We start from the raw sequence: 13,770 nt of genomic DNA, 5'->3' as shown, positions 1-13,770 counted from the left end.
AATGATATTTTGTCTTTGTTTAAATTTTTTGAAGGAAGTAGTCGTAACTACAAAGTATTTTGCTTGTGAGAAAAGATTTAGCCAACCTTGACTAGTGCTGGTGAGACAGAAATCCAGCACAGCTTCGGAAAATATTTCAGGTGCCTTTCCTCACAGCATTAATTAGGTTAATTCCATAAAACACCTGCTCTCCCCACTCCAGCTCTCTGCAAGTGATAGAAAAGCTCAGAGGGGGTCAGAGAAGACCTGCCTCTGTTTATCTGTACTAGAGTTGGTCTATGTGGAAGCCACAGTCTCTTGGGAAGAATGGGAATAGGAACATGGGGCCTCATTACACATAAGTTATGTCAACTTGCCTTTTTCTCTGAAATCAAGTTTAAGGGTTATTTTATGTGTTCATTATCAAAATCTTTGTGCCAGCCATATTGAATCTGGGCAACTAGATTGACTCCAAAAAATGACATTGAAGTAGAAGGACATCACCCATTCAAGTTGTGTGACTTCTTTCTTTATTTCTTTTTGTGGTGCTTGGAATTGAACTCAGTCTCTCAAACTTGCTAGACAAATACTCTACCACTTGAGCTATGTCCCCAATTCTTTTGCTTTTGTTTTTCTGATGAGGTCTTCTGCTAACTTTCCTTGGACTGACCTGAAACCCTGATCCTCCTGCATCGGCTTCACTAGTAGCTGGGATTACAAGTATGAGGCACCACTCCTGGCTGTATGACTTATTTCAAAATCAGTTGTTCTCTACTACCCTTTGTTTCCTCATATCTGAAAAATGGACTACTACCACTTAGTTTGCAGAGCTGCTGTGAGAAACAAATGATATGAGTTTATAAAATAACTGGCATACGAAAATATTCAAGAAATGGTAATTCACCAGGCATAGCAGTATCCCATGTAATCCAAGCTACTTGGGAGGCAGAGATCAGGAGGACTGCAGTTCAAGGCCAATCCCAGCAAAAAAGTTAGTGAGGTCACATCTCAACCAACAAGCTGGGCTTGATGGTGTGTCACTCTGATTTCATCTACACAAGAGGCATAGGTAAGGAGGATCACAGTCTGAGTGAGGCCAGTCTTGGGCAAAAAACTCGAGACACTCTCTGAAAAATAACTAAAGCAGAAGAGGTCTGGGGCATGGTTCAAGTGGTAGAGCACCTGCCTACCAAGCATGAAGCCCTGAACTTAAGGGCCAGTAATGCCAAAAGGAAAGAAAGGAGAGAGAGAGAGAGAGAGAGAGAGAGAGAGAGAGAGAGAGAGAGAGAGAGAGAGAGAAGGAGAAAGGGAAGAAGGATGGGAGGGAGAGAGGGAGAAAAAGAAATGATGATTCTTTTCTACCCCATGTGAGGATGGTCCCTGGTGAAAGATGATTCTTTTTTCTTTATTGTCCTTGTTGTTGCCTTATGATGAGAGAAAACAGTTGAAAAAAATGTTATGTTATAGGAATTTCTCAAAAGCCTAGACTTGGCTTGGATATACATTTATTTATTTATTTATTTATTCAGATTTTTCTTTTTGAATTTTTAATGTTTTTAAAATTATTATTTTATTATTAATAAATAATTAATATAATATAATATAATTAATAAATAAATTATTATTTTATTATTTGGCTTTTTCTTAAGACAGATGGGTTTTATAATGACTCCAATAGCTGAGGGCAGAATCCTTTCTACATGAAGATTCAATTGCACTAAATTACTCTAGGATTAAGCCTGTGTTGGAGGTGGAAAATTACATTTCAGTTGAATGCTGGAGAAGAAAACCTCATTCTTTTCCTAAGAAAAAGGAGATTCCCCACAAAATGTAGGTATAATAATGAATATAGGTAAAGAACATAGGTGATAGAGGTAAAAACTAATGGAATCATCCAGTGAATGGATCAGGTTAATGCCTTAACATCACAAAAGGAGAGCTAACTAGACATTATCTTTCTTCAGATGTGACACAACAGGAGTTACACAATACTATTTATATAAGCTCCTTGCCAAAAAATTGACCAAGCCTCAAAATTGTACTGTTAGCTTAAAGAAACTACAGAGGACAGTGAAGCATTCAAATTCAACCACTTGAATTAGCAAAATCTAGAATTTGGGAAACTCTAGAGGATAATGTTCCATTTTCTATACCAACTATAAAGAAAAAGAAGAGAGAGATGGAACTTTAGATTAACAGAAATTTAAGATTTATACCAATGAAATGGTTGACTCTGAGTTGAAAAAAACCTGAATCAGTATTTTATGAGTTCATCTGGAAAAAATGTGAGAATTTAAAAATGGCACTAAGAATAGTTGATGATAATAAGAGATTATTATGGCTTTTTCAGAGTTATAGTGGTGTGATTAGGTTAAAAAGAGTTTTAGGTTTGTTTGTGAGTCTTTTTGTTTGTTTGTTTGAGACAGGGTCTTACTATGTAGCTCAGGCTGGCCTCAAACTCATGATCCTCCTGCCTCAGCATCCCAAGGAATTATAGATCTTCACTACCATGCCTGGTATAGAAAGAGTTCTTATCTTTTAGAGAAGCATAAGGTACTATTTATTAAATAGGACACAGTCCCCAACAGGACTGCTTTATGTAGCTACATGCTGGCTTCAAGTTTAGGCATTCCCAGGCCACTCACACTTCTGACCAACAGTGTACAAGTTCAGAGCATTCCATGATCTCTCACGTTTGTTAACTCACTAGAACAATTCACAGAACACAGAATAGTATAGTATTTATTATTATAGTTTTGTTATAAAGGATATAAAGTCAGCCAAATTAAAAGACATGGCAGGCAAGATCTGGGAGCATCTGAAACAGAGCTTCAGTGCCATCTCCCCATGGAACCAGGGAATGTCACCTTCCTAGCTACCATTTGTTCACTAACTAAGAAGCTCCACTGAGTCTTTATTGGATTTTTATGAGGCAGGCATAATTGATAGAATCATTGTGTTACTGGATGGGTGGTTTTTGAAGGCTCTGGTCAGAAGACTCCTAGATACTTGGTCCCATGTGGGAAGAATCCAAGCATGATGTGGAAATGTAGTAAAGTATTGAAAGTGAGGGGAAATTACCAGAGAGAAAGCAGTGATGGGCCCCAGCTACCTGGGATAAAAGCAGCCATTTTTGTTTAAATGGCCTTTTTAAGTTCAAAGGGTAATCAGAGGAAGGAGGGAATCTAGGCAGTCTTTGTGGAATGGGATAGGGTGATTGACAAGTTTAATTGACAAACTCTTGTCATACAACATGGGGCATTCTAAGCATGCACTTAAGCCAGCTCTCATATATTTTAATTACATGTATGATATGGATTGATATGTATGTTGTAAGCAAAGGGCTTTTACCTAAGAGGTAACCAAGGGCATGGTGTAATTGCCTCAAGCCTTCCTGTCTTGCAAATGCAGAGGATTTACAATTAAAAAGAGATAAAGGGTTTAGCATGAAATACCTGGAAAATGCCATGCCTCATGGGGCTGGCCAGAGTCCCAAAATCACTATTGTTAGCCTGCCTCAATTGGGCACTTGACTACATTCAGTTTCATCTTCTTTTCCTTCTTTAGAGGGTGGGCTGGCTTCAAAGCTCTAACCCTTTAACTGCTTGATTGGTCTTGCCAAAAAGAGTCATCCGGTTAAGCATAAACACAGGAGTGATCTGAGGGATTCATGAATGTGAGAGTCAACTAAATTGGGTCTTTTCTGTCAAAGGGCCAGCTCAGCCAGTGGAGCATGAGACTTATTCTCAGGGTCGTGGGTTTGTTAGTGTACAAGGCCGGCCACCTCCTGAGAGGACAAAGGACACTCAAGACAAAGGAAGTCACAAGGCGAGGTTTATTTCTAGCCGGCTAGGGTCCGAGCATCCGTCTGACACAGCAGGTTTCAACAAGGACCCTGAGAGAAAAGCTTAAGCAGGTCTTATACTCTTTAAAGCATCAATCATCGTCACATAGGAATTCCTCATGCCCCTGGGGTCACATTTTCCTGATCTTGCCCACATCCTGATCTTGCCCACATCCTGGTGGTGGGGTAATATTATTTATTGGGAACTGGGGAAACACCAGAGGCTTACTTATCAGGTTACAAGGAATGTGTTTTCCCATAAATTAGGGGCTAGTAGTGGAATAGAAACCTAAGGTTTAGATAAGAACAGCAGGGGAGTCCTGCTTTGGAAAGTTTATTTACAGGTGGAGACAAAGAAAGGCAGGAATGGGTGCTTATCTCTGCATGGTGCCTTTCATCTCGGTCCCAAACTTTTGCATGGCTCTAATGAGCAATTCCTCACAGCTCTGTCTGAGGTTACAGCTTTTAATTGACAGTTTACCATGTTTTACAACCCTGTTTCAAGGCTATCTTCCTCTTCACGAGGTTACCCAAGGGTCATGCTGGTTATAGCTGATTTCTAGGCTAGGTGGGCTGCAAGTTAAAGTACCCCAACAGGTTCACCTTACTAGTACCACACTATGGAATATGTCTGTCCTCATGTTGGATGTTAGCTAATATCCCCAGTTGTCTATATACTCTGTGGCACTTTGCCTAACTCTGTACAGTTTCTGCTTTTAAGCAGAGAATTGTTTGTCATCAGATGTCCTAAAACTCAAACTGCTAGTTTTAAGATAATCATTGTCCATAGGAATCTCTACTTCAAGGTCACCTTGACCTGTGGGTTAATTATATACTTGGTGCTGCCATTTCAGATCAAACAGTCATTTCAGGCCTCAGTTTCCCTGGAATCCTAGAATTCCCACTTCATGGGTTATTGAGTACACCAACCAAATTAAATTTCATATCCATGCTCTCCAATCATGTCTGCTCTTCCCCTATGCCCACACCTAAACCTCAACCTTAGTCAACTGCAAAGACTATCAAAACCCAAGCTCCCTCTGTTACAGGAAGGGGCAGTCCTACATTAGGGATAAAAAGCCCCAGTGTGCTAACTTGCCTGACTCTAGTCAGAGGCACACCCTTCTGCAGAAGTAACTTTTGCCTTCCCCATCAACTTTCAAGCACATGTCTGATTTGTGATTGTGGCAGTGCCCTGATATTTCTAACATGAATAACAAAGATGCTTCTATTACTCTTAAATTCCAAGGATTTAGAGCCTCTGGAGAGGCTCTTTCAAGAACCAGAAACAAAAGCCAGTCAAAAATTTGTATTATACAAGAGGAACATGCCAGGAGAAATAAACTTGGGTGGCCTTGATCTTATCTAAAATAATATTTTAATGTCAGATAACAGTGGATCATGGTCTAGAGTTTTCACTGAGCATAGCAGTACATGCGTATAATCCTAGCTACTCTAGAGGTTAAGGCAGGAAGATTGAAAGTTCAAGGCCTGCCTGTGCTACATAACAAGTTCAAATCCTACCTGGGACACTACGGACACTGTCTCAAAATAAAAACTAAAAAGGGCTTGGAATGTAGTTCAGTGACAGAGCACTTACCTAGCATAAGCAAAGCCCTAGGGTCAATCCCCAGTAACACACACACATACACACACACACACACACACACACACACACACGTTCACAAACACACACAATGCCTAGCATTTTTGGAGGGAAAATTTAACACAAAAATTTATACCCATCCAAGTAGTTCTCCATATATAAAGTCAATAGACATGTATTATCAATGAAGTCAGAGGATAGCAAAGGTAAGACATAGAATCTACACTGGGCACATGTCAGATGAAGGAGTTGATGTTTAAGTTTAGCAGCCTTGAAAAATATACTCCCAGGCTTTATAAAATGATGGTCATATTTAAAAATTAAAACCACAAAGGTGGTAGTGGTTATTCCATTTGCTTGTCAGGAGTTATAAATGGTCCTAATATTAGTTAAACTGTCTTACAGGAAAGAGATTAGGTGTTGTTTAAATCTACTGTAATTTAGGGAAAGCAGGGAGGTCTCACAAATGGTTAACAAAAGCCAATGAATTGCCAATTTCAAAGGTTAACATTTCAAAGGTTAACATGCACTTTGGCAGACAGCACAGTCCAAAGATCATCTGTGGCTATGTCTGAAGTACAATTAACAACAGCCTCTGATTCTATTTTAAGTGCCCCAAGCCAATGCTACTTCATTTTAATTTATTCCTTGACATTTCCCCTTTTTGATCAAAATCTTTCCCCAAGAAAGTATTGATGATTAACTTAATAATTAGAGATTCTCACATTGCTTGAATTGATCTGTCCCAGGGAGTCATCAGGAGGTATATTTGGCAGCCATGGTGATGGAACAAGTTTAGAGGATTTAGGCCACCTTTGAGCAAAAGAGGCAATTGAAAAACCAGAGCTCAGGCAGGTCAGGACGATTTGAAGAAATCTGATGGGAGAGGAGGTAGGACATGGCTTGGTGAGAATTTTCCAAGAGTTGGCCTACTATTATTTTGGTTTTAGTAGTAATCCTGAAGCACAGAGATATACAAAAGGTAAGTAGTTTGAATAGCAAAACAGAACAATGACAGTTAATATCAAAGTATCTTGTAATCCTAATCTCAAGAAGGTATCCCTGATCTCAGACCTTTATCCCTGAAGGTAAGCAACTAAATATATCAGAAAATTTAAAACCAAATCAGTTAAGTGAATCAGATGTGAAGCTGGAATGTCTCTTTAGAGATGTAGAAAGTTTAAGGAGTTTTGTGGTTTCTAAATCAAACTGTAAAGAAACATTAATCCAAGTACAACAAGACATAGTGATAATAGTACAGACCCCTTCCCATGGAGCAAGAAAGTAGTCAAGGCTATATGGGCATGAAGGACTACTCAGGCCAGAATCCAGAGATCTTTATTGGACTCTTAAGTTCATGTAGTAGATTGGGTGATTCTGTTAGCAGTACAAGAAAGATTTCTGAACATGTATTCATTCCAAACAGTACCAATTCCTAGCTATAATCCTAACATTCTGCCAGTCCTTATCCAGTTACTGGGTTTAACCCCTTGGGTTAAGTTGAGTCTTGGGCCTTGCACTGGAGAAGAAAGGGGTGGTCCAATATCCTAATAGGCATTGCCTCCCTGCTGAAAGCTTGTGCAGTCTCTGATTAGAAGATTATCAAATTCTTTGTGTCCCACATAGAAGCATTGGCAGGACATATGGGTATAGTGAGGAAGGTAATGGAGTTTATTATAGATTAAGGAAAGGAGTTACAAAAGACCATTGTGGGCCAGGTGGAAGCTGGAAGCAGAGTGTCTTCCTCCTTCCAGTTACTTTTAAAGCTCCCACTAACCTACAGGAAGGGAAGAACCTGGTGATTCCCAACTACCAAAAACTGATGAATGAGGAGGGACAAGAGTGGTGCCTGCATTGAGGGGGGGAGGATGGTTTCAGTTGTCACTGGACCAGGGTGTGAATAACCAAAACACATTCGCAATTGAAAAGAAAGCTCAGAGAAAGAGAAGAATGTTCAACCTGAAATACAAAATTAAGTCATATAAGTTTTAAGAGACCTGAATTTTTCCTATCTTAGCCTACCTCATCCCCACCTACCACTAGTCCAAATATAAATGTGCCCATGGGTTTTTCCATAACTGCAAATGATTATATATTGAGAGGGGAGCATATAACAGTATTGATTTGGTACTAAAAAAAATAAGGACTCATTGGTTGGTAATAAATCACTAATATTTTGAAACCAAGGCTCAGTGTTATGAATGGCCCACAGGGGCAAAGTATAATTGGTCTGGCAGTTGGGCAGGGTTGAAGCAAGTTCTGAAGGAAAGATCTAAGGCTTCAGAAGTGAAGACATAAGGCTTGTGGTATCAGCTCTGTTATTAACGTGCCTTTGCTAAGATTACTGTAGACTTAGGAACTTAATAGAAAGTGGAATTAATAAAACAATAGGGTTTGGCTTAGTTATTGGCACACTTGGTTTTATAAAATGTTCAAAAGTCACAGAAGAATTAAGAACACAATGGCTGTTGGTTCAGAAGTGGGAGGTGAGATAGAAACTGGGCATCTTTTGAATAAAGGAATCAGGTAGACTCTACAAGTAACATTTAAAGCTGTTTCTTTATAAGCTACATAAAGGGAGAAAGTGCCAAAAATATTGCTGATAGGTCTACCAAGTGGCTCATTATTGTCTCCAAGAATTCTGAGGGAGAATTGTGAGGTTTTTGGCATATGCAAGGGAATGATACTTTTGGACAAAAATGCTTTTTTCCAAGAGTGAGAGCTAGTAAAATCTGAACTTGTAGGCCATAATAGGAAAAATAAAGAAATAAAGAAGGGGGGAAAGGAGTCATTTTAAGATATTAAAGGAGGTAAGAGTCAATTAAAAGTCAAGTATTTTCAAATGTGACTACTCATATTTCAGAGCTCATATATTATGAGCTGTGGATATCTCTGGTACCTTGGTAATATTCTAGCATTGTTAAGATGAGTGAGAGCAGAAGAGGATTTATATAAAGAGTGAATTAGAGAATGAGTCCCATAGTCTATAAAATACTGAAATGAACCAGTATTCCCCAAATCACAAATAAAAGTCTGAAATTTTCAATAGTCTCTGGAATAGGGTAGGTTTTACAGGACTTACCCTGAGTCTTGGGAGGAGATATCTACTTCAGATATCATCTGCTTTGAATCTGGGTTCGGTAGTAGTAGATCTCGGGTCAACATCAACTGAGGATCTCTAGTGGTTTGGAAGGTACACTCAGGACTTTTTTAGGTGAAAGATAGGAATCCATGAGCCACTACCCTTGAGCATAGCCTCACACTGTTTAGTTATCAATACCCAATAGGATTCCTTCTAGTCCGGTTAAAGTGAGTCTTTTTAGCAGGTGATGTTTCCAATTGACATAGGCTTCATGTTGAAGATCATGATGTTTGATATCTTCACCTCCCACAAGCGCACTGCAAAAAGAATCTCTCACTAATGCAGGGGTTTTAGTTTGAAATTAAGCCAGTCTTTGGCAATAATGGAGAATGACTCCTTGAAGAAGGCACCTTTATCTAGGTGCATTAGTCTTCCTGTTATAACTTCAAATGGGAATAATAAATGTTTCCCAAATGGGATGGAATGTAGGATGAGCAAAGTGTAAGAATCTCTGGGAAGGAAATAGTGAATGATTTCATTATTCAGCAAATTGAATTTTATGATCCTGTAGGCTCATTCTACCATGCAGAAGAAGGTGGTATACACAATGGAAATGTTGACGGATGGGTCAGATGTTACAAACTGATAATATTATTTGACCAGTGAAATATATGCCTCCACTGCTATGGAGTTCTGATGGGAAGTACTCTTTACAATAATATCTTACCTACAGCTTGGGTCATGGCTTTTTGGCAAGGGAATGACTAAAGCCAACAAGAGTTTATACCCTCAGATAGCAATAATTGGATAAAGTTCAGTTTTATATCTCAAAAGGCTTGAGGAACAGAGGAAAGTGTACTTGTGAACCCACTTTCCAGGTTTATGTTTGGGCAGATTTGGCACTTTATTTTTTTTTAATTTTTTTGCAATGCTCAATCCCAAGACATCATATCCTAGGCAAGTTCTCTTCCACTGAGCTGTACTCTATACCTTGGATTTGGCACTTTAAGTACAGCTTTTGAGCAGATCCTGGAGAAGACTTCCAGTAATATTGTTTACCCCAAGCAGTCATTTATCTGGGCTCTAATTAATCTGGTAATGAGTATACTGCAAGAAACTTATCTGTGACACCTCCAGGAAGTCAAGTTGGCCATTTTGACTGTACCATAGCTCTTTTCCTTTAAGAAAATACACTCTTGGCTTACCCAATTTTCCTGTTCCTTTTTTTGTTTTTTGAGGTTATTGTTTGATCCTTTTTTTTAGTAGGTTTTATAAGGAGGTCTGAATTTGTGCCGTTCACTTTACAGGAAATCCAGAAGTGGTAAATAAGCAGAGCTTTTAGTGGCAGCATCAGCAAAATGATTACCTTGGCCTTCTTGCATGTGTAACTTGGAGTGCCCAGGAATTTTTATGATGACCACAGATTTTTGGTTACTGAATACCTTGTAAGTGACCCAAGACTTGCTGAGTGTTCTTGTCAGATTTGTCAATGGACCCTACAAATTCTAATTATTTTCCTAACATTCCAAAATCATGAGTTGCTCCAAAGGTATGTCTGCTGTCTGAATTTTGTTAGCAGTTTTCCCTTCTTCTAACCAACATGCCATTGTTAAGTCAATCAATTCCACTGATTTAGCCTTCGGGAGAAGGTTATTCTCCACTAGTTCTGCCAAAGACATAACCCTATACTGCTCAGTAGACTATCATTTAGTAACATCTGCCAGTAGACTAGATTTTCACAACACTATCTATAGATGTCTCTTGAACATCATGTTTTGGTGTCAGTAAATATGATATAATCATGTGGTTTTTTTGTCAAAAGGATAGGCAGGAGAGTTACAGGGTTAAAGCAGTTCTCATAACCTCCTCAGTGGCTTTAAGAAGTATGGCAGTAGCTGAAATAGCTCTCATACTGTTGCAGGAGGGCTCACACAGAGACTGAGAGGGCACCAAAGCTTTCAGGAAGCAAGTTTATTAAGCAAGCCAGAAGCAACTCAGCAGACTTGAGTCGAAAGGCTGAGCCCTGAGAACAAAGTGGGCTTTCCTTATATATCATTTGGAGCAGGTTGCAGAAGTGGGGGGGGTGGTTACAGTTTGTTCCATACATAATCACGTTATTTCATTGGCTGCTCTAACCTCTGAGGCGAGGTGACCCTTCTCTGGTCTCCTGGTAACATTCCCCAACTCCGCTTTTTCTTTGTTTTACTGTAGCACTCATTAATCTCTCTTCCCCCTCCCTGCCTTCCTGCCACATTTCCCCTTTTAATGCTCGGACCCACTTCTGGGTCAAAGAGCATCATCTTGATAAAGACTGCAGAACCAGGGGATTAGGCAAGTTAATATCAGGCATGCTCTTAAGACAAGGAACATTGTCCCTATTAAGGTCTTGAACCCACCTAGGGTTGAGAGGTAGCCCCTGGTTGAGATCACTGGGACTCCATCCCTTCTAGGTCTGTACAGGGACATGGGCAAGTTTTTTTTTTATCTTGTTGGTAATCTCTTTAATTACCCTTTTTTAAATCATCAATCTGTAAACATCAGCTACTTAGATTGAGATTCCCTATGGCAAGCTTAGGGAAGTTAGCCAGCGGGTGTGGTTGGGGCTCTTTGTGATTGGGAGCCCCCCACCATTGAGTCTCCTGAGTAGCATCATTATGAAACTTTTGTCCCAAGCAGATCAAGTCCCCTGCTGGGATGGAGAATTGGCCTTTTGGATAGGAGATACAGTAATTCCCAATAATAGAGGTTTTTAGATGCCAAACATTTTCCCCATGGCTGGGGGAGTGATTTCATTAAAGGGCTCTTGTGGGTTTAGTTGGGTTTGTTTTTTTTTTGGTTTGGTTTGGTTTGGCCTCTCATGGGCAATGGTCTCCCATATTTGTTCCCCCACAAACATAACATGAAGTTACTTACATTCAGAGTTTGTGCTATGGACTCAGCTAGTGAGAGGAAAAGGTTTTTGGTTTTCAACTGAGATAGGAAATTCACTATGTATCCCCTCATAAAAGGAGTGAAAGAGCTGGTATGAGGAACTTTCATGAGTGATCATGATGAGTTGAATATGTAGCAATGTACTGGGGTCTGTTTTCTTTTCATACATTAAAACGTTAAACTTTTTTCCAATTTCCAAGTCTGTTTCATTGAGGTTGAAAATAGTAAAATTGGGTTACAGGCACCAAGAGTGTAGTCAGGAGTTGCTTCCCTTTTTTTTTTTTTTTTTGTAAAACAGTGGCAATTTCATGTGAGGAATGGACCTCCCCTTTAAGCCAAGATGTTCACATTTTACAACTCCAATAAGGGCAGTAGAGCAGCTTATAGTATGCACAACTGGATGTCTCACTGACATCTATAGGGCATATATATTTGTCATTTAACCTGTAGGTCCTTTCCCAGGCTAGCCCCCAACAGTTGCCCCAAGGCAACCCAGATTTGTTGATGTCATTAACCAGGGTACAGTTCCCATGCTGGTGAAACTTTGGACCTCTAGGCATTGCTCCTGAGGGCAATAGATGGGATTAAAACAGATATACTAATCATCATAAGAGAACACTGAGTGGTGGTATGGTTGTGGGTGTATGGCCCAGCAATGGTGCCTGCAACAGGAATAATAAGTATGGAAAACCAGAGTTTTGGTAACAGCACTCCCCACTCAGGTAGTGCACATACATGAGTCACAGTCCAAAATCTGGGGGACCCCAGATAGCTGACCAAGATTAGCATGAAGAATACATGGAACAGACTCATCTTCAAAGGTGAGATGGGTGACTCCTCAAGTTTCCGCCATGCATAGACCAGTCATCTTTTGGAGTCTCATTGTCTGTGGTCTCTTGTTGTCTCCTGGGAAGCAGGGTCCTGTCAGGGGAGGGTGCAGGCATTGTACAGTGAGGCTAGATCAGGGATGCACTCCCATTTGAGGGAAGCTGGCTTCACTGATCTATGGTTGATACAGGGAACAATCTTTGTTACTTTAACTGGGGTGGGGGTGGACAAAACAACAACAAAAGGGCCCCTCCAATGCGGCTTTAGCAGTTGAACATTTTATTCCTTTACCCAAACAGCATCCCTTGGTTTATAAGGGTGCATGGGAGTTGTTAGGCTAATGGGGAGTCTCTCTGTTACCCAGTCATTGATTTTTAAAAGAGTCAGCAGAGGGCCTATATCTGTTGTCTCAGGGTGAGGTCGCCTGTTTTTTTAAGGTCCCCTCACAAGCCCTTGACTAAAGGGGGTGGAGGCCCAAAAAGAATTTTAAAAGGGAAGAGACCCCTCTGTTTGGTGGGGGTTGACCTAATCCTAAGCAAGGCTATGGGTAGTAATTGATCCCACTGTAGGTGGGTGTCCTGGCATAGTTTTCCCAATTGTAATTTTAGACCCCTGTTTATACATTTTTACTTTCTCTGAACTCTGGGGGCAGTAGGCCATGTGTAGTTTTTAAGTTATTTTTAATTTTTTTTAGCTATCAACTGTACCATCTCGGTCACAAAGGTCAGCCCATTGTTTGATCCAATAGACACAGGTATTTTGAATTGAGGGATGATTTCCTTTAATAGGCACCTGGCCACTTCTCTGGCTTTTTTTAGTCCAAGTGGGGAAGGCTTTTATCCACCCTGAGAAGATGTAGACAAACACCAGCAAATATCAGGGATTGTTTCTGGCACACAGACTGCACCTTTCTCATACTGTCTTACTTATGCTGGAGAGCTTGGGGACATAAAAATGCTGGGCCAAGGTGGTCTCAAGAACTGTCTGCCCTGACTGAGTTCCTTTATGGAACTGTTTGAAAAATATGGGAGTCAGTGATTCATCATCCATCTGGTAGAAAAATTTCTCCTTTAATCTCAAGCCAAGCCTGTTCCTGTGAAGTATACCATGGTCCCACTCAGATAAGGGGCACAAGAACAAGGCAGCTGCCAGTGAGGCCAAGGTTTTTCCTCCTCTGAGGGCTGCTCACTTGACTTCCCTATCAGCCTTTCAATTTCCCCAAACAGCTGTTGTTTCCCACCTCTGGTGTCCTCAACAGTGCATGACCACTACTGGCTTAGGGGCCCATACAGCTTTTAGTAATTTTAGAATATTTTCATTCATATTTAACACTTTTTTCTCCAGAGTTAATGAGCTCCCTTCTTTATGTAGGGATCCATGGACATGAATGGTAGTGAAAGCATATTTAGAGTCTGTATACCCAGCAAAACATGTGCCGCCTGGACAAAGCTATTGCCATCCATGAAATACTCAACACCTGGATGACTAATGGGCTGGTCA

This window comes from Castor canadensis, chromosome 17 (genome assembly GCF_047511655.1).
Source record: "Castor canadensis chromosome 17, mCasCan1.hap1v2, whole genome shotgun sequence".
In the NCBI taxonomy this organism is placed as follows: Eukaryota; Metazoa; Chordata; class Mammalia; order Rodentia; family Castoridae; genus Castor; species Castor canadensis.
The sequence above is the reverse complement of the archived record's forward strand: the minus strand, read 5'-3'. Positions refer to the sequence as shown.